General features: G+C 55.1%; 35 non-coding genes across 35 annotated transcripts; 7 read left to right on the top strand and 28 right to left on the bottom strand.

The window, feature by feature from the left end:
* Positions 1-238: 238 nt before the first annotated feature.
* Trnai-aau lies at positions 239-312 on the bottom strand. The gene has a single exon. It is a non-coding gene; the product is annotated as a tRNA-Ile (tRNA).
* Positions 313-510: 198 nt separating this feature from the next.
* On the bottom strand, positions 511-582 carry Trnae-uuc. Its single transcript has one exon. It is a non-coding gene; the product is annotated as a tRNA-Glu (tRNA).
* A 305-nt stretch (positions 583-887) lies between these two features.
* On the bottom strand, positions 888-960 carry Trnam-cau. Its single transcript has one exon. It is a non-coding gene; the product is annotated as a tRNA-Met (tRNA).
* Positions 961-1,340: 380 nt separating this feature from the next.
* Positions 1,341-1,411, bottom strand: Trnag-gcc. The gene has a single exon. It is a non-coding gene; the product is annotated as a tRNA-Gly (tRNA).
* Positions 1,412-1,736: 325 nt separating this feature from the next.
* On the top strand, positions 1,737-1,808 carry Trnag-ucc. Its single transcript has one exon. It is a non-coding gene; the product is annotated as a tRNA-Gly (tRNA).
* A 598-nt stretch (positions 1,809-2,406) lies between these two features.
* Positions 2,407-2,480, bottom strand: Trnai-aau. The gene has a single exon. It is a non-coding gene; the product is annotated as a tRNA-Ile (tRNA).
* A 198-nt stretch (positions 2,481-2,678) lies between these two features.
* Trnae-uuc lies at positions 2,679-2,750 on the bottom strand. Its single transcript has one exon. It is a non-coding gene; the product is annotated as a tRNA-Glu (tRNA).
* A 305-nt stretch (positions 2,751-3,055) lies between these two features.
* Trnam-cau lies at positions 3,056-3,128 on the bottom strand. The gene has a single exon. It is a non-coding gene; the product is annotated as a tRNA-Met (tRNA).
* A 380-nt stretch (positions 3,129-3,508) lies between these two features.
* Trnag-gcc lies at positions 3,509-3,579 on the bottom strand. Its single transcript has one exon. It is a non-coding gene; the product is annotated as a tRNA-Gly (tRNA).
* A 325-nt stretch (positions 3,580-3,904) lies between these two features.
* Trnag-ucc lies at positions 3,905-3,976 on the top strand. The gene has a single exon. It is a non-coding gene; the product is annotated as a tRNA-Gly (tRNA).
* A 598-nt stretch (positions 3,977-4,574) lies between these two features.
* Positions 4,575-4,648, bottom strand: Trnai-aau. The gene has a single exon. It is a non-coding gene; the product is annotated as a tRNA-Ile (tRNA).
* A 198-nt stretch (positions 4,649-4,846) lies between these two features.
* Trnae-uuc lies at positions 4,847-4,918 on the bottom strand. Its single transcript has one exon. It is a non-coding gene; the product is annotated as a tRNA-Glu (tRNA).
* Positions 4,919-5,223: 305 nt separating this feature from the next.
* Trnam-cau lies at positions 5,224-5,296 on the bottom strand. The gene has a single exon. It is a non-coding gene; the product is annotated as a tRNA-Met (tRNA).
* Positions 5,297-5,676: 380 nt separating this feature from the next.
* Trnag-gcc lies at positions 5,677-5,747 on the bottom strand. The gene has a single exon. It is a non-coding gene; the product is annotated as a tRNA-Gly (tRNA).
* Positions 5,748-6,072: 325 nt separating this feature from the next.
* On the top strand, positions 6,073-6,144 carry Trnag-ucc. Its single transcript has one exon. It is a non-coding gene; the product is annotated as a tRNA-Gly (tRNA).
* Positions 6,145-6,742: 598 nt separating this feature from the next.
* Trnai-aau lies at positions 6,743-6,816 on the bottom strand. Its single transcript has one exon. It is a non-coding gene; the product is annotated as a tRNA-Ile (tRNA).
* A 198-nt stretch (positions 6,817-7,014) lies between these two features.
* Positions 7,015-7,086, bottom strand: Trnae-uuc. The gene has a single exon. It is a non-coding gene; the product is annotated as a tRNA-Glu (tRNA).
* A 305-nt stretch (positions 7,087-7,391) lies between these two features.
* Positions 7,392-7,464, bottom strand: Trnam-cau. The gene has a single exon. It is a non-coding gene; the product is annotated as a tRNA-Met (tRNA).
* Positions 7,465-7,844: 380 nt separating this feature from the next.
* Positions 7,845-7,915, bottom strand: Trnag-gcc. The gene has a single exon. It is a non-coding gene; the product is annotated as a tRNA-Gly (tRNA).
* Positions 7,916-8,240: 325 nt separating this feature from the next.
* Trnag-ucc lies at positions 8,241-8,312 on the top strand. The gene has a single exon. It is a non-coding gene; the product is annotated as a tRNA-Gly (tRNA).
* Positions 8,313-8,910: 598 nt separating this feature from the next.
* On the bottom strand, positions 8,911-8,984 carry Trnai-aau. Its single transcript has one exon. It is a non-coding gene; the product is annotated as a tRNA-Ile (tRNA).
* A 198-nt stretch (positions 8,985-9,182) lies between these two features.
* Trnae-uuc lies at positions 9,183-9,254 on the bottom strand. Its single transcript has one exon. It is a non-coding gene; the product is annotated as a tRNA-Glu (tRNA).
* Positions 9,255-9,559: 305 nt separating this feature from the next.
* Trnam-cau lies at positions 9,560-9,632 on the bottom strand. The gene has a single exon. It is a non-coding gene; the product is annotated as a tRNA-Met (tRNA).
* A 380-nt stretch (positions 9,633-10,012) lies between these two features.
* Trnag-gcc lies at positions 10,013-10,083 on the bottom strand. Its single transcript has one exon. It is a non-coding gene; the product is annotated as a tRNA-Gly (tRNA).
* Positions 10,084-10,408: 325 nt separating this feature from the next.
* On the top strand, positions 10,409-10,480 carry Trnag-ucc. Its single transcript has one exon. It is a non-coding gene; the product is annotated as a tRNA-Gly (tRNA).
* A 598-nt stretch (positions 10,481-11,078) lies between these two features.
* Trnai-aau lies at positions 11,079-11,152 on the bottom strand. Its single transcript has one exon. It is a non-coding gene; the product is annotated as a tRNA-Ile (tRNA).
* A 198-nt stretch (positions 11,153-11,350) lies between these two features.
* Positions 11,351-11,422, bottom strand: Trnae-uuc. Its single transcript has one exon. It is a non-coding gene; the product is annotated as a tRNA-Glu (tRNA).
* Positions 11,423-11,727: 305 nt separating this feature from the next.
* Positions 11,728-11,800, bottom strand: Trnam-cau. The gene has a single exon. It is a non-coding gene; the product is annotated as a tRNA-Met (tRNA).
* A 380-nt stretch (positions 11,801-12,180) lies between these two features.
* On the bottom strand, positions 12,181-12,251 carry Trnag-gcc. The gene has a single exon. It is a non-coding gene; the product is annotated as a tRNA-Gly (tRNA).
* A 325-nt stretch (positions 12,252-12,576) lies between these two features.
* On the top strand, positions 12,577-12,648 carry Trnag-ucc. Its single transcript has one exon. It is a non-coding gene; the product is annotated as a tRNA-Gly (tRNA).
* Positions 12,649-13,246: 598 nt separating this feature from the next.
* On the bottom strand, positions 13,247-13,320 carry Trnai-aau. Its single transcript has one exon. It is a non-coding gene; the product is annotated as a tRNA-Ile (tRNA).
* A 198-nt stretch (positions 13,321-13,518) lies between these two features.
* Trnae-uuc lies at positions 13,519-13,590 on the bottom strand. The gene has a single exon. It is a non-coding gene; the product is annotated as a tRNA-Glu (tRNA).
* A 305-nt stretch (positions 13,591-13,895) lies between these two features.
* Trnam-cau lies at positions 13,896-13,968 on the bottom strand. Its single transcript has one exon. It is a non-coding gene; the product is annotated as a tRNA-Met (tRNA).
* A 380-nt stretch (positions 13,969-14,348) lies between these two features.
* Trnag-gcc lies at positions 14,349-14,419 on the bottom strand. Its single transcript has one exon. It is a non-coding gene; the product is annotated as a tRNA-Gly (tRNA).
* Positions 14,420-14,744: 325 nt separating this feature from the next.
* Trnag-ucc lies at positions 14,745-14,816 on the top strand. The gene has a single exon. It is a non-coding gene; the product is annotated as a tRNA-Gly (tRNA).
* The last annotated feature ends 314 nt before the right edge of the window (positions 14,817-15,130 follow it).

Genomic DNA, 15,130 nt, shown 5'->3' with positions numbered 1-15,130 from the left:
ACTGACAGGGGCCAAAGTGGTTGCGCATCGGCAATCGGACATTTTCTTTCATTTTCTCTTTATCGGTTGAGAACCAGTGTATTCAAGATATTATGGCCATTGCCGAGTGAATGATGTAGCGCTTCCCGACGAGTCGGGTTCGGATCCTCTGTCAACTTCCACGCAGGGTGATGATCTTTTGGTCATCACACTCGCCAGCTGAAATCGGCGCTGCCTTTTCGTAGTAGTAAAAGAGCAGTGGCCCGTGGGGGGATCGAACCCACGACCTTCGCGTTATTAGCACGACGCTCTAACCAACTGAGCTAACGGGCCCCAGCAGATGCAGTTGCTCAGCCCTACGCTGGAAACTGGTGGCATGAAGCCGTACACCATTTCTATGGTCGTCGTGCGTCTGCTTCCCTAGTCTATATTCTGCTGACGGTCACGAAACAGTAGCTATATTGCGAGCAGGACGGGAAACGGCCGCTCGGACAGCTCAAACTTGTCACGACTCGTGTGGAAAAAATTCCGTTCCGGTACCGGGAATCGAACCCGGGCCTCCTGGGTGAAAGCCAGGTATCCTAGCCACTAGACCACACCGGATGCGGCCGTTTCGTTCGACCGTTCGTACGGTCGCTTGTCGCATTTCGTGTCGAGTGCCGCGTCGGCGCCCTTCTCTCTTTGCGAGCATCTTTGCACAGACTGACTGGCAAGGCGCGCACCTCAAACGCCGCAGAGCAATGCTTTTGGCTTCATGCTCTGCTGGGAGAAGAGGAAAAGGGAAGCTGTAAGTAGCAATAACAGGAGGTAAACATTTTCCCGCTGAAGCGTTGAAAAGTTGTGGATAACAAACAAGAACTACGTTGGCGCCCTAGCAACAGCGCCACCATCAGTCACAGAAAATTAAATGCCCCGGGTGAGGATCGAACTCACGACCTTAAGATTATGAGACTTACGCGCTGCCTACTGCGCTACCGAGGCACGGGTGCACCACTGGTCCTGGAAACTGGGTAAATACCGTACCCAATATTAGACGTAGAGACACTGTACTTCCTGGGTAACGTGTTCTGTTGCTACACGCGCACTGCCGGCCCAGTTGATTGCGGTGTTGCTGCAGCTGTTGCAACGATAGGCAGCACTCCTTGTCGTTAAAGCTCAGTGCCTCGGAGGCACCTGGACACAGCAACTTGTGAGGCCAAGCCGACGCTAGTCTGCAGAACATCATGCGAGCGTCCTAGTGGGGACCGGCGAGTGCTGCGTTCTCGGTTCTTCTCAAGGGAATCCAGCTATATATTCTTGCGGATCGTGCATCTCAAGCGCGCAAGCCACACGGCAGCATTATCGCGGGAAAAGCAAAATGATGCATCGGCCGGGAATCGAACCCGGGCCGCCCGCGTGGCAGGCGAGCATTCTACCACTGAACCACCGATGCTGGGGCCAGCGGCAACTTCACGCTGCTTCCCGAGCAGATGTCTCAAGGGAAAGTGGGACTGCCGTCAAGCGCCGTAGCATTCTGTGGAGAAGATGCTGCAGACGCTGAATCCTGCACTGCACTGCTTAAAAATGCCGCCAGAACGCGGTCCTCGCCGGCGCCGACTCTTGCCAAAGGATGCGAAATGTGCGCGGATACGCTGTCCGAATGCGTCTGGATGTGCTCCCCTAGCCTACCTCGAAATGCGCCTGCCAGGTACGATCACCTTCGGCCGCTGCCGACAGGCGGGAAGCCGACACAGCGCGGAGGCGGGGCGCTCGCTTGTGCGGTGGTGGTGTAATGGTCAGCATAGTTGCCTTCCAAGCAGTTGATCCGGGTTCGATTCCCGGCCACCGCAGCAGGCTTTTAATTTCGCGTATGAGTACTTTTGCCACGCGCTCTTAAATTATTGTTTTTCCGGCCTCCTACTCGCTGCATACCAGCCCTTAGTGTGTCTCGACTTGTCTCGACTTTGCTCGGCTGACGCGAGAGCTGACGCTCTCAAATCGGCCTATATCAAAACGACAAGCACGAGAAACGACTGAGAGAGGTAAAGAGAGGTGAGGCTAGGCGATGGACACACAGCACGCCCCCTTCATTTCACGGTGGCGTCTCCCTGACCGAATCGGGCTGCAGCTCCGAAAACTAAGGAGAAACAAAAATAGGAAGTAAAACTGCCAATAGTACCCTGTGTTCCCATGCGCTCACCCGCCCAAGTACTGACAGGGGCCAAAGTGGTTGCGCATCGGCAATCGGACATTTTCTTTCATTTTCTCTTTATCGGTTGAGAACCAGTGTATTCAAGATATTATGGCCATTGCCGAGTGAATGATGTAGCGCTTCCCGACGAGTCGGGTTCGGATCCTCTGTCAACTTCCACGCAGGGTGATGATCTTTTGGTCATCACACTCGCCAGCTGAAATCGGCGCTGCCTTTTCGTAGTAGTAAAAGAGCAGTGGCCCGTGGGGGGATCGAACCCACGACCTTCGCGTTATTAGCACGACGCTCTAACCAACTGAGCTAACGGGCCCCAGCAGATGCAGTTGCTCAGCCCTACGCTGGAAACTGGTGGCATGAAGCCGTACACCATTTCTATGGTCGTCGTGCGTCTGCTTCCCTAGTCTATATTCTGCTGACGGTCACGAAACAGTAGCTATATTGCGAGCAGGACGGGAAACGGCCGCTCGGACAGCTCAAACTTGTCACGACTCGTGTGGAAAAAATTCCGTTCCGGTACCGGGAATCGAACCCGGGCCTCCTGGGTGAAAACCAGGTATCCTAGCCACTAGACCACACCGGATGCGGCCGTTTCGTTCGACCGTTCGTACGGTCGCTTGTCGCATTTCGTGTCGAGTGCCGCGTCGGCGCCCTTCTCTCTTTGCGAGCATCTTTGCACAGACTGACTGGCAAGGCGCGCACCTCAAACGCCGCAGAGCAATGCTTTTGGCTTCATGCTCTGCTGGGAGAAGAGGAAAAGGGAAGCTGTAAGTAGCAATAACAGGAGGTAAACATTTTCCCGCTGAAGCGTTGAAAAGTTGTGGATAACAAACAAGAACTACGTTGGCGCCCTAGCAACAGCGCCACCATCAGTCACAGAAAATTAAATGCCCCGGGTGAGGATCGAACTCACGACCTTAAGATTATGAGACTTACGCGCTGCCTACTGCGCTACCGAGGCACGGGTGCACCACTGGTCCTGGAAACTGGGTAAATACCGTACCCAATATTAGACGTAGAGACACTGTACTTCCTGGGTAACGTGTTCTGTTGCTACACGCGCACTGCCGGCCCAGTTGATTGCGGTGTTGCTGCAGCTGTTGCAACGATAGGCAGCACTCCTTGTCGTTAAAGCTCAGTGCCTCGGAGGCACCTGGACACAGCAACTTGTGAGGCCAAGCCGACGCTAGTCTGCAGAACATCATGCGAGCGTCCTAGTGGGGACCGGCGAGTGCTGCGTTCTCGGTTCTTCTCAAGGGAATCCAGCTATATATTCTTGCGGATCGTGCATCTCAAGCGCGCAAGCCACACGGCAGCATTATCGCGGGAAAAGCAAAATGATGCATCGGCCGGGAATCGAACCCGGGCCGCCCGCGTGGCAGGCGAGCATTCTACCACTGAACCACCGATGCTGGGGCCAGCGGCAACTTCACGCTGCTTCCCGAGCAGATGTCTCAAGGGAAAGTGGGACTGCCGTCAAGCGCCGTAGCATTCTGTGGAGAAGATGCTGCAGACGCTGAATCCTGCACTGCACTGCTTAAAAATGCCGCCAGAACGCGGTCCTCGCCGGCGCCGACTCTTGCCAAAGGATGCGAAATGTGCGCGGATACGCTGTCCGAATGCGTCTGGATGTGCTCCCCTAGCCTACCTCGAAATGCGCCTGCCAGGTACGATCACCTTCGGCCGCTGCCGACAGGCGGGAAGCCGACACAGCGCGGAGGCGGGGCGCTCGCTTGTGCGGTGGTGGTGTAATGGTCAGCATAGTTGCCTTCCAAGCAGTTGATCCGGGTTCGATTCCCGGCCACCGCAGCAGGCTTTTAATTTCGCGTATGAGTACTTTTGCCACGCGCTCTTAAATTATTGTTTTTCCGGCCTCCTACTCGCTGCATACCAGCCCTTAGTGTGTCTCGACTTGTCTCGACTTTGCTCGGCTGACGCGAGAGCTGACGCTCTCAAATCGGCCTATATCAAAACGACAAGCACGAGAAACGACTGAGAGAGGTAAAGAGAGGTGAGGCTAGGCGATGGACACACAGCACGCCCCCTTCATTTCACGGTGGCGTCTCCCTGACCGAATCGGGCTGCAGCTCCGAAAACTAAGGAGAAACAAAAATAGGAAGTAAAACTGCCAATAGTACCCTGTGTTCCCATGCGCTCACCCGCCCAAGTACTGACAGGGGCCAAAGTGGTTGCGCATCGGCAATCGGACATTTTCTTTCATTTTCTCTTTATCGGTTGAGAACCAGTGTATTCAAGATATTATGGCCATTGCCGAGTGAATGATGTAGCGCTTCCCGACGAGTCGGGTTCGGATCCTCTGTCAACTTCCACGCAGGGTGATGATCTTTTGGTCATCACACTCGCCAGCTGAAATCGGCGCTGCCTTTTCGTAGTAGTAAAAGAGCAGTGGCCCGTGGGGGGATCGAACCCACGACCTTCGCGTTATTAGCACGACGCTCTAACCAACTGAGCTAACGGGCCCCAGCAGATGCAGTTGCTCAGCCCTACGCTGGAAACTGGTGGCATGAAGCCGTACACCATTTCTATGGTCGTCGTGCGTCTGCTTCCCTAGTCTATATTCTGCTGACGGTCACGAAACAGTAGCTATATTGCGAGCAGGACGGGAAACGGCCGCTCGGACAGCTCAAACTTGTCACGACTCGTGTGGAAAAAATTCCGTTCCGGTACCGGGAATCGAACCCGGGCCTCCTGGGTGAAAGCCAGGTATCCTAGCCACTAGACCACACCGGATGCGGCCGTTTCGTTCGACCGTTCGTACGGTCGCTTGTCGCATTTCGTGTCGAGTGCCGCGTCGGCGCCCTTCTCTCTTTGCGAGCATCTTTGCACAGACTGACTGGCAAGGCGCGCACCTCAAACGCCGCAGAGCAATGCTTTTGGCTTCATGCTCTGCTGGGAGAAGAGGAAAAGGGAAGCTGTAAGTAGCAATAACAGGAGGTAAACATTTTCCCGCTGAAGCGTTGAAAAGTTGTGGATAACAAACAAGAACTACGTTGGCGCCCTAGCAACAGCGCCACCATCAGTCACAGAAAATTAAATGCCCCGGGTGAGGATCGAACTCACGACCTTAAGATTATGAGACTTACGCGCTGCCTACTGCGCTACCGAGGCACGGGTGCACCACTGGTCCTGGAAACTGGGTAAATACCGTACCCAATATTAGACGTAGAGACACTGTACTTCCTGGGTAACGTGTTCTGTTGCTACACGCGCACTGCCGGCCCAGTTGATTGCGGTGTTGCTGCAGCTGTTGCAACGATAGGCAGCACTCCTTGTCGTTAAAGCTCAGTGCCTCGGAGGCACCTGGACACAGCAACTTGTGAGGCCAAGCCGACGCTAGTCTGCAGAACATCATGCGAGCGTCCTAGTGGGGACCGGCGAGTGCTGCGTTCTCGGTTCTTCTCAAGGGAATCCAGCTATATATTCTTGCGGATCGTGCATCTCAAGCGCGCAAGCCACACGGCAGCATTATCGCGGGAAAAGCAAAATGATGCATCGGCCGGGAATCGAACCCGGGCCGCCCGCGTGGCAGGCGAGCATTCTACCACTGAACCACCGATGCTGGGGCCAGCGGCAACTTCACGCTGCTTCCCGAGCAGATGTCTCAAGGGAAAGTGGGACTGCCGTCAAGCGCCGTAGCATTCTGTGGAGAAGATGCTGCAGACGCTGAATCCTGCACTGCACTGCTTAAAAATGCCGCCAGAACGCGGTCCTCGCCGGCGCCGACTCTTGCCAAAGGATGCGAAATGTGCGCGGATACGCTGTCCGAATGCGTCTGGATGTGCTCCCCTAGCCTACCTCGAAATGCGCCTGCCAGGTACGATCACCTTCGGCCGCTGCCGACAGGCGGGAAGCCGACACAGCGCGGAGGCGGGGCGCTCGCTTGTGCGGTGGTGGTGTAATGGTCAGCATAGTTGCCTTCCAAGCAGTTGATCCGGGTTCGATTCCCGGCCACCGCAGCAGGCTTTTAATTTCGCGTATGAGTACTTTTGCCACGCGCTCTTAAATTATTGTTTTTCCGGCCTCCTACTCGCTGCATACCAGCCCTTAGTGTGTCTCGACTTGTCTCGACTTTGCTCGGCTGACGCGAGAGCTGACGCTCTCAAATCGGCCTATATCAAAACGACAAGCACGAGAAACGACTGAGAGAGGTAAAGAGAGGTGAGGCTAGGCGATGGACACACAGCACGCCCCCTTCATTTCACGGTGGCGTCTCCCTGACCGAATCGGGCTGCAGCTCCGAAAACTAAGGAGAAACAAAAATAGGAAGTAAAACTGCCAATAGTACCCTGTGTTCCCATGCGCTCACCCGCCCAAGTACTGACAGGGGCCAAAGTGGTTGCGCATCGGCAATCGGACATTTTCTTTCATTTTCTCTTTATCGGTTGAGAACCAGTGTATTCAAGATATTATGGCCATTGCCGAGTGAATGATGTAGCGCTTCCCGACGAGTCGGGTTCGGATCCTCTGTCAACTTCCACGCAGGGTGATGATCTTTTGGTCATCACACTCGCCAGCTGAAATCGGCGCTGCCTTTTCGTAGTAGTAAAAGAGCAGTGGCCCGTGGGGGGATCGAACCCACGACCTTCGCGTTATTAGCACGACGCTCTAACCAACTGAGCTAACGGGCCCCAGCAGATGCAGTTGCTCAGCCCTACGCTGGAAACTGGTGGCATGAAGCCGTACACCATTTCTATGGTCGTCGTGCGTCTGCTTCCCTAGTCTATATTCTGCTGACGGTCACGAAACAGTAGCTATATTGCGAGCAGGACGGGAAACGGCCGCTCGGACAGCTCAAACTTGTCACGACTCGTGTGGAAAAAATTCCGTTCCGGTACCGGGAATCGAACCCGGGCCTCCTGGGTGAAAGCCAGGTATCCTAGCCACTAGACCACACCGGATGCGGCCGTTTCGTTCGACCGTTCGTACGGTCGCTTGTCGCATTTCGTGTCGAGTGCCGCGTCGGCGCCCTTCTCTCTTTGCGAGCATCTTTGCACAGACTGACTGGCAAGGCGCGCACCTCAAACGCCGCAGAGCAATGCTTTTGGCTTCATGCTCTGCTGGGAGAAGAGGAAAAGGGAAGCTGTAAGTAGCAATAACAGGAGGTAAACATTTTCCCGCTGAAGCGTTGAAAAGTTGTGGATAACAAACAAGAACTACGTTGGCGCCCTAGCAACAGCGCCACCATCAGTCACAGAAAATTAAATGCCCCGGGTGAGGATCGAACTCACGACCTTAAGATTATGAGACTTACGCGCTGCCTACTGCGCTACCGAGGCACGGGTGCACCACTGGTCCTGGAAACTGGGTAAATACCGTACCCAATATTAGACGTAGAGACACTGTACTTCCTGGGTAACGTGTTCTGTTGCTACACGCGCACTGCCGGCCCAGTTGATTGCGGTGTTGCTGCAGCTGTTGCAACGATAGGCAGCACTCCTTGTCGTTAAAGCTCAGTGCCTCGGAGGCACCTGGACACAGCAACTTGTGAGGCCAAGCCGACGCTAGTCTGCAGAACATCATGCGAGCGTCCTAGTGGGGACCGGCGAGTGCTGCGTTCTCGGTTCTTCTCAAGGGAATCCAGCTATATATTCTTGCGGATCGTGCATCTCAAGCGCGCAAGCCACACGGCAGCATTATCGCGGGAAAAGCAAAATGATGCATCGGCCGGGAATCGAACCCGGGCCGCCCGCGTGGCAGGCGAGCATTCTACCACTGAACCACCGATGCTGGGGCCAGCGGCAACTTCACGCTGCTTCCCGAGCAGATGTCTCAAGGGAAAGTGGGACTGCCGTCAAGCGCCGTAGCATTCTGTGGAGAAGATGCTGCAGACGCTGAATCCTGCACTGCACTGCTTAAAAATGCCGCCAGAACGCGGTCCTCGCCGGCGCCGACTCTTGCCAAAGGATGCGAAATGTGCGCGGATACGCTGTCCGAATGCGTCTGGATGTGCTCCCCTAGCCTACCTCGAAATGCGCCTGCCAGGTACGATCACCTTCGGCCGCTGCCGACAGGCGGGAAGCCGACACAGCGCGGAGGCGGGGCGCTCGCTTGTGCGGTGGTGGTGTAATGGTCAGCATAGTTGCCTTCCAAGCAGTTGATCCGGGTTCGATTCCCGGCCACCGCAGCAGGCTTTTAATTTCGCGTATGAGTACTTTTGCCACGCGCTCTTAAATTATTGTTTTTCCGGCCTCCTACTCGCTGCATACCAGCCCTTAGTGTGTCTCGACTTGTCTCGACTTTGCTCGGCTGACGCGAGAGCTGACGCTCTCAAATCGGCCTATATCAAAACGACAAGCACGAGAAACGACTGAGAGAGGTAAAGAGAGGTGAGGCTAGGCGATGGACACACAGCACGCCCCCTTCATTTCACGGTGGCGTCTCCCTGACCGAATCGGGCTGCAGCTCCGAAAACTAAGGAGAAACAAAAATAGGAAGTAAAACTGCCAATAGTACCCTGTGTTCCCATGCGCTCACCCGCCCAAGTACTGACAGGGGCCAAAGTGGTTGCGCATCGGCAATCGGACATTTTCTTTCATTTTCTCTTTATCGGTTGAGAACCAGTGTATTCAAGATATTATGGCCATTGCCGAGTGAATGATGTAGCGCTTCCCGACGAGTCGGGTTCGGATCCTCTGTCAACTTCCACGCAGGGTGATGATCTTTTGGTCATCACACTCGCCAGCTGAAATCGGCGCTGCCTTTTCGTAGTAGTAAAAGAGCAGTGGCCCGTGGGGGGATCGAACCCACGACCTTCGCGTTATTAGCACGACGCTCTAACCAACTGAGCTAACGGGCCCCAGCAGATGCAGTTGCTCAGCCCTACGCTGGAAACTGGTGGCATGAAGCCGTACACCATTTCTATGGTCGTCGTGCGTCTGCTTCCCTAGTCTATATTCTGCTGACGGTCACGAAACAGTAGCTATATTGCGAGCAGGACGGGAAACGGCCGCTCGGACAGCTCAAACTTGTCACGACTCGTGTGGAAAAAATTCCGTTCCGGTACCGGGAATCGAACCCGGGCCTCCTGGGTGAAAACCAGGTATCCTAGCCACTAGACCACACCGGATGCGGCCGTTTCGTTCGACCGTTCGTACGGTCGCTTGTCGCATTTCGTGTCGAGTGCCGCGTCGGCGCCCTTCTCTCTTTGCGAGCATCTTTGCACAGACTGACTGGCAAGGCGCGCACCTCAAACGCCGCAGAGCAATGCTTTTGGCTTCATGCTCTGCTGGGAGAAGAGGAAAAGGGAAGCTGTAAGTAGCAATAACAGGAGGTAAACATTTTCCCGCTGAAGCGTTGAAAAGTTGTGGATAACAAACAAGAACTACGTTGGCGCCCTAGCAACAGCGCCACCATCAGTCACAGAAAATTAAATGCCCCGGGTGAGGATCGAACTCACGACCTTAAGATTATGAGACTTACGCGCTGCCTACTGCGCTACCGAGGCACGGGTGCACCACTGGTCCTGGAAACTGGGTAAATACCGTACCCAATATTAGACGTAGAGACACTGTACTTCCTGGGTAACGTGTTCTGTTGCTACACGCGCACTGCCGGCCCAGTTGATTGCGGTGTTGCTGCAGCTGTTGCAACGATAGGCAGCACTCCTTGTCGTTAAAGCTCAGTGCCTCGGAGGCACCTGGACACAGCAACTTGTGAGGCCAAGCCGACGCTAGTCTGCAGAACATCATGCGAGCGTCCTAGTGGGGACCGGCGAGTGCTGCGTTCTCGGTTCTTCTCAAGGGAATCCAGCTATATATTCTTGCGGATCGTGCATCTCAAGCGCGCAAGCCACACGGCAGCATTATCGCGGGAAAAGCAAAATGATGCATCGGCCGGGAATCGAACCCGGGCCGCCCGCGTGGCAGGCGAGCATTCTACCACTGAACCACCGATGCTGGGGCCAGCGGCAACTTCACGCTGCTTCCCGAGCAGATGTCTCAAGGGAAAGTGGGACTGCCGTCAAGCGCCGTAGCATTCTGTGGAGAAGATGCTGCAGACGCTGAATCCTGCACTGCACTGCTTAAAAATGCCGCCAGAACGCGGTCCTCGCCGGCGCCGACTCTTGCCAAAGGATGCGAAATGTGCGCGGATACGCTGTCCGAATGCGTCTGGATGTGCTCCCCTAGCCTACCTCGAAATGCGCCTGCCAGGTACGATCACCTTCGGCCGCTGCCGACAGGCGGGAAGCCGACACAGCGCGGAGGCGGGGCGCTCGCTTGTGCGGTGGTGGTGTAATGGTCAGCATAGTTGCCTTCCAAGCAGTTGATCCGGGTTCGATTCCCGGCCACCGCAGCAGGCTTTTAATTTCGCGTATGAGTACTTTTGCCACGCGCTCTTAAATTATTGTTTTTCCGGCCTCCTACTCGCTGCATACCAGCCCTTAGTGTGTCTCGACTTGTCTCGACTTTGCTCGGCTGACGCGAGAGCTGACGCTCTCAAATCGGCCTATATCAAAACGACAAGCACGAGAAACGACTGAGAGAGGTAAAGAGAGGTGAGGCTAGGCGATGGACACACAGCACGCCCCCTTCATTTCACGGTGGCGTCTCCCTGACCGAATCGGGCTGCAGCTCCGAAAACTAAGGAGAAACAAAAATAGGAAGTAAAACTGCCAATAGTACCCTGTGTTCCCATGCGCTCACCCGCCCAAGTACTGACAGGGGCCAAAGTGGTTGCGCATCGGCAATCGGACATTTTCTTTCATTTTCTCTTTATCGGTTGAGAACCAGTGTATTCAAGATATTATGGCCATTGCCGAGTGAATGATGTAGCGCTTCCCGACGAGTCGGGTTCGGATCCTCTGTCAACTTCCACGCAGGGTGATGATCTTTTGGTCATCACACTCGCCAGCTGAAATCGGCGCTGCCTTTTCGTAGTAGTAAAAGAGCAGTGGCCCGTGGGGGGATCGAACCCACGACCTTCGCGTTATTAGCACGACGCTCTAACCAACTGAGCTAACGGGCCCCAGCAGATGCAGTTGCTCAGCCCTACGCTGGAAACTGGTGGCATGAAGCCGTACACCATTTCTATGGTCGTCGTGCGTCTGCTTCCCTAGTCTATATTCTGCTGACGGTCACGAAACAGTAGCTATATTGCGAGCAGGACGGGAAACGGCCGCTCGGACAGCTCAAACTTGTCACGACTCGTGTGGAAAAAATTCCGTTCCGGTACCGGGAATCGAACCCGGGCCTCCTGGGTGAAAACCAGGTATCCTAGCCACTAGACCACACCGGATGCGGCCGTTTCGTTCGACCGTTCGTACGGTCGCTTGTCGCATTTCGTGTCGAGTGCCGCGTCGGCGCCCTTCTCTCTTTGCGAGCATCTTTGCACAGACTGACTGGCAAGGCGCGCACCTCAAACGCCGCAGAGCAATGCTTTTGGCTTCATGCTCTGCTGGGAGAAGAGGAAAAGGGAAGCTGTAAGTAGCAATAACAGGAGGTAAACATTTTCCCGCTGAAGCGTTGAAAAGTTGTGGATAACAAACAAGAACTACGTTGGCGCCCTAGCAACAGCGCCACCATCAGTCACAGAAAATTAAATGCCCCGGGTGAGGATCGAACTCACGACCTTAAGATTATGAGACTTACGCGCTGCCTACTGCGCTACCGAGGCACGGGTGCACCACTGGTCCTGGAAACTGGGTAAATACCGTACCCAATATTAGACGTAGAGACACTGTACTTCCTGGGTAACGTGTTCTGTTGCTACACGCGCACTGCCGGCCCAGTTGATTGCGGTGTTGCTGCAGCTGTTGCAACGATAGGCAGCACTCCTTGTCGTTAAAGCTCAGTGCCTCGGAGGCACCTGGACACAGCAACTTGTGAGGCCAAGCCGACGCTAGTCTGCAGAACATCATGCGAGCGTCCTAGTGGGGACCGGCGAGTGCTGCGTTCTCGGTTCTTCTCAAGGGAATCCAGCTATATATTCTTGCGGATCGTGCATCTCAAGCGCGCAAGCCACACGGCAGCATTATCGCGGGAAAAGCAAAATGATGCATCGGCCGGGAATCGAACCCGGGCCGCCCGCGTGGCAGGCGAGCATTCTACCACTGAACCACCGATGCTGGGGCCAGCGGCAACTTCACGCTGCTTCCCGAGCAGATGTCTCAAGGGAAAGTGGGACTGCCGTCAAGCGCCGTAGCATTCTGTGGAGAAGATGCTGCAGACGCTGAATCCTGCACTGCACTGCTTAAAAATGCCGCCAGAACGCGGTCCTCGCCGGCGCCGACTCTTGCCAAAGGATGCGAAATGTGCGCGGATACGCTGTCCGAATGCGTCTGGATGTGCTCCCCTAGCCTACCTCGAAATGCGCCTGCCAGGTACGATCACCTTCGGCCGCTGCCGACAGGCGGGAAGCCGACACAGCGCGGAGGCGGGGCGCTCGCTTGTGCGGTGGTGGTGTAATGGTCAGCATAGTTGCCTTCCAAGCAGTTGATCCGGGTTCGATTCCCGGCCACCGCAGCAGGCTTTTAATTTCGCGTATGAGTACTTTTGCCACGCGCTCTTAAATTATTGTTTTTCCGGCCTCCTACTCGCTGCATACCAGCCCTTAGTGTGTCTCGACTTGTCTCGACTTTGCTCGGCTGACGCGAGAGCTGACGCTCTCAAATCGGCCTATATCAAAACGACAAGCACGAGAAACGACTGAGAGAGGTAAAGAGAGGTGAGGCTAGGCGATGGACACACAGCACGCCCCCTTCATTTCACGGTGGCGTCTCCCTGACCGAATCGGGCTGCAGCTCCGAAAACTAAGGAGAAACAAAAATAGGAAGTAAAACTGCCAATAGTACCCTGTGTTCCCATGCGCTCACCCGCCCAAGTACTGACAGGGGCCAAAGTGGTTGCGCATCGGCAATCGGACATTTTCTTTCATTTTCTCTTTATCGGTTGAGAACCAGTGTATTCAAGATATTATGGCCATTGCCGAGTGAATGATGTAGCGCTTCCCGACGAGTCGGGTTCGGATCCTCTGTCAACTTCCACGCAGGGTGATGATCTTTTGGTCATCACACTCGCCAGCTGAAATCGGCGCTGCCTTTTCGTAGTAGTAAAAGAGCAGTGGCCCGTGGGGGGATCGAACCCACGACCTTCGCGTTATTAGCACGACGCTCTAACCAACTGAGCTAACGGGCCCCAGCATATGCAGTTGCTCAGCCCTACGCTGGAAACTGGTGGCATGAAGCCGTACACCATTTCTATGGTCGTCGTGCGTCTGCTTCCCTAGTCTATATTCTGCTGACGGTCACGAAACAGTAGCTATATTGCGAGCAGGACGGGAAACGGCCGCTCGGACAGCTCAAACTTGTCACGACTCGTGTGGAAAAAATTCCGTTCCGGTACCGGGAATCGAACCCGGGCCTCCTGGGTGAAAGCCAGGTATCCTAGCCACTAGACCACACCGGATGCGGCCGTTTCGTTCGACCGTTCGTACGGTCGCTTGTCGCATTTCGTGTCGAGTGCCGCGTCGGCGCCCTTCTCTCTTTGCGAGCATCTTTGCACAGACTGACTGGCAAGGCGCGCACCTCAAACGCCGCAGAGCAATGCTTTTGGCTTCATGCTCTGCTGGGAGAAGAGGAAAAGGGAAGCTGTAAGTAGCAATAACAGGAGGTAAACATTTTCCCGCTGAAGCGTTGAAAAGTTGTGGATAACAAACAAGAACTACGTTGGCGCCCTAGCAACAGCGCCACCATCAGTCACAGAAAATTAAATGCCCCGGGTGAGGATCGAACTCACGACCTTAAGATTATGAGACTTACGCGCTGCCTACTGCGCTACCGAGGCACGGGTGCACCACTGGTCCTGGAAACTGGGTAAATACCGTACCCAATATTAGACGTAGAGACACTGTACTTCCTGGGTAACGTGTTCTGTTGCTACACGCGCACTGCCGGCCCAGTTGATTGCGGTGTTGCTGCAGCTGTTGCAACGATAGGCAGCACTCCTTGTCGTTAAAGCTCAGTGCCTCGGAGGCACCTGGACACAGCAACTTGTGAGGCCAAGCCGACGCTAGTCTGCAGAACATCATGCGAGCGTCCTAGTGGGGACCGGCGAGTGCTGCGTTCTCGGTTCTTCTCAAGGGAATCCAGCTATATATTCTTGCGGATCGTGCATCTCAAGCGCGCAAGCCACACGGCAGCATTATCGCGGGAAAAGCAAAATGATGCATCGGCCGGGAATCGAACCCGGGCCGCCCGCGTGGCAGGCGAGCATTCTACCACTGAACCACCGATGCTGGGGCCAGCGGCAACTTCACGCTGCTTCCCGAGCAGATGTCTCAAGGGAAAGTGGGACTGCCGTCAAGCGCCGTAGCATTCTGTGGAGAAGATGCTGCAGACGCTGAATCCTGCACTGCACTGCTTAAAAATGCCGCCAGAACGCGGTCCTCGCCGGCGCCGACTCTTGCCAAAGGATGCGAAATGTGCGCGGATACGCTGTCCGAATGCGTCTGGATGTGCTCCCCTAGCCTACCTCGAAATGCGCCTGCCAGGTACGATCACCTTCGGCCGCTGCCGACAGGCGGGAAGCCGACACAGCGCGGAGGCGGGGCGCTCGCTTGTGCGGTGGTGGTGTAATGGTCAGCATAGTTGCCTTCCAAGCAGTTGATCCGGGTTCGATTCCCGGCCACCGCAGCAGGCTTTTAATTTCGCGTATGAGTACTTTTGCCACGCGCTCTTAAATTATTGTTTTTCCGGCCTCCTACTCGCTGCATACCAGCCCTTAGTGTGTCTCGACTTGTCTCGACTTTGCTCGGCTGACGCGAGAGCTGACGCTCTCAAATCGGCCTATATCAAAACGACAAGCACGAGAAACGACTGAGAGAGGTAAAGAGAGGTGAGGCTAGGCGATGGACACACAGCACGCCCCCTTCATTTCACGGTGGCGTCTCCCTGACCGAATCGGGCTGCAGCTCCGAAAACTAAGGAGAAACAAAAATAGGAAGTAA

The sequence above is a fragment of the Schistocerca piceifrons genome, unplaced genomic scaffold (assembly GCF_021461385.2).
Source record: "Schistocerca piceifrons isolate TAMUIC-IGC-003096 unplaced genomic scaffold, iqSchPice1.1 HiC_scaffold_579, whole genome shotgun sequence".
Classification (NCBI taxonomy): domain Eukaryota; kingdom Metazoa; phylum Arthropoda; class Insecta; order Orthoptera; family Acrididae; genus Schistocerca; species Schistocerca piceifrons.
Note: the sequence above shows the minus strand (reverse complement) of the source record. Positions and strands in the feature narration are given on the sequence as shown.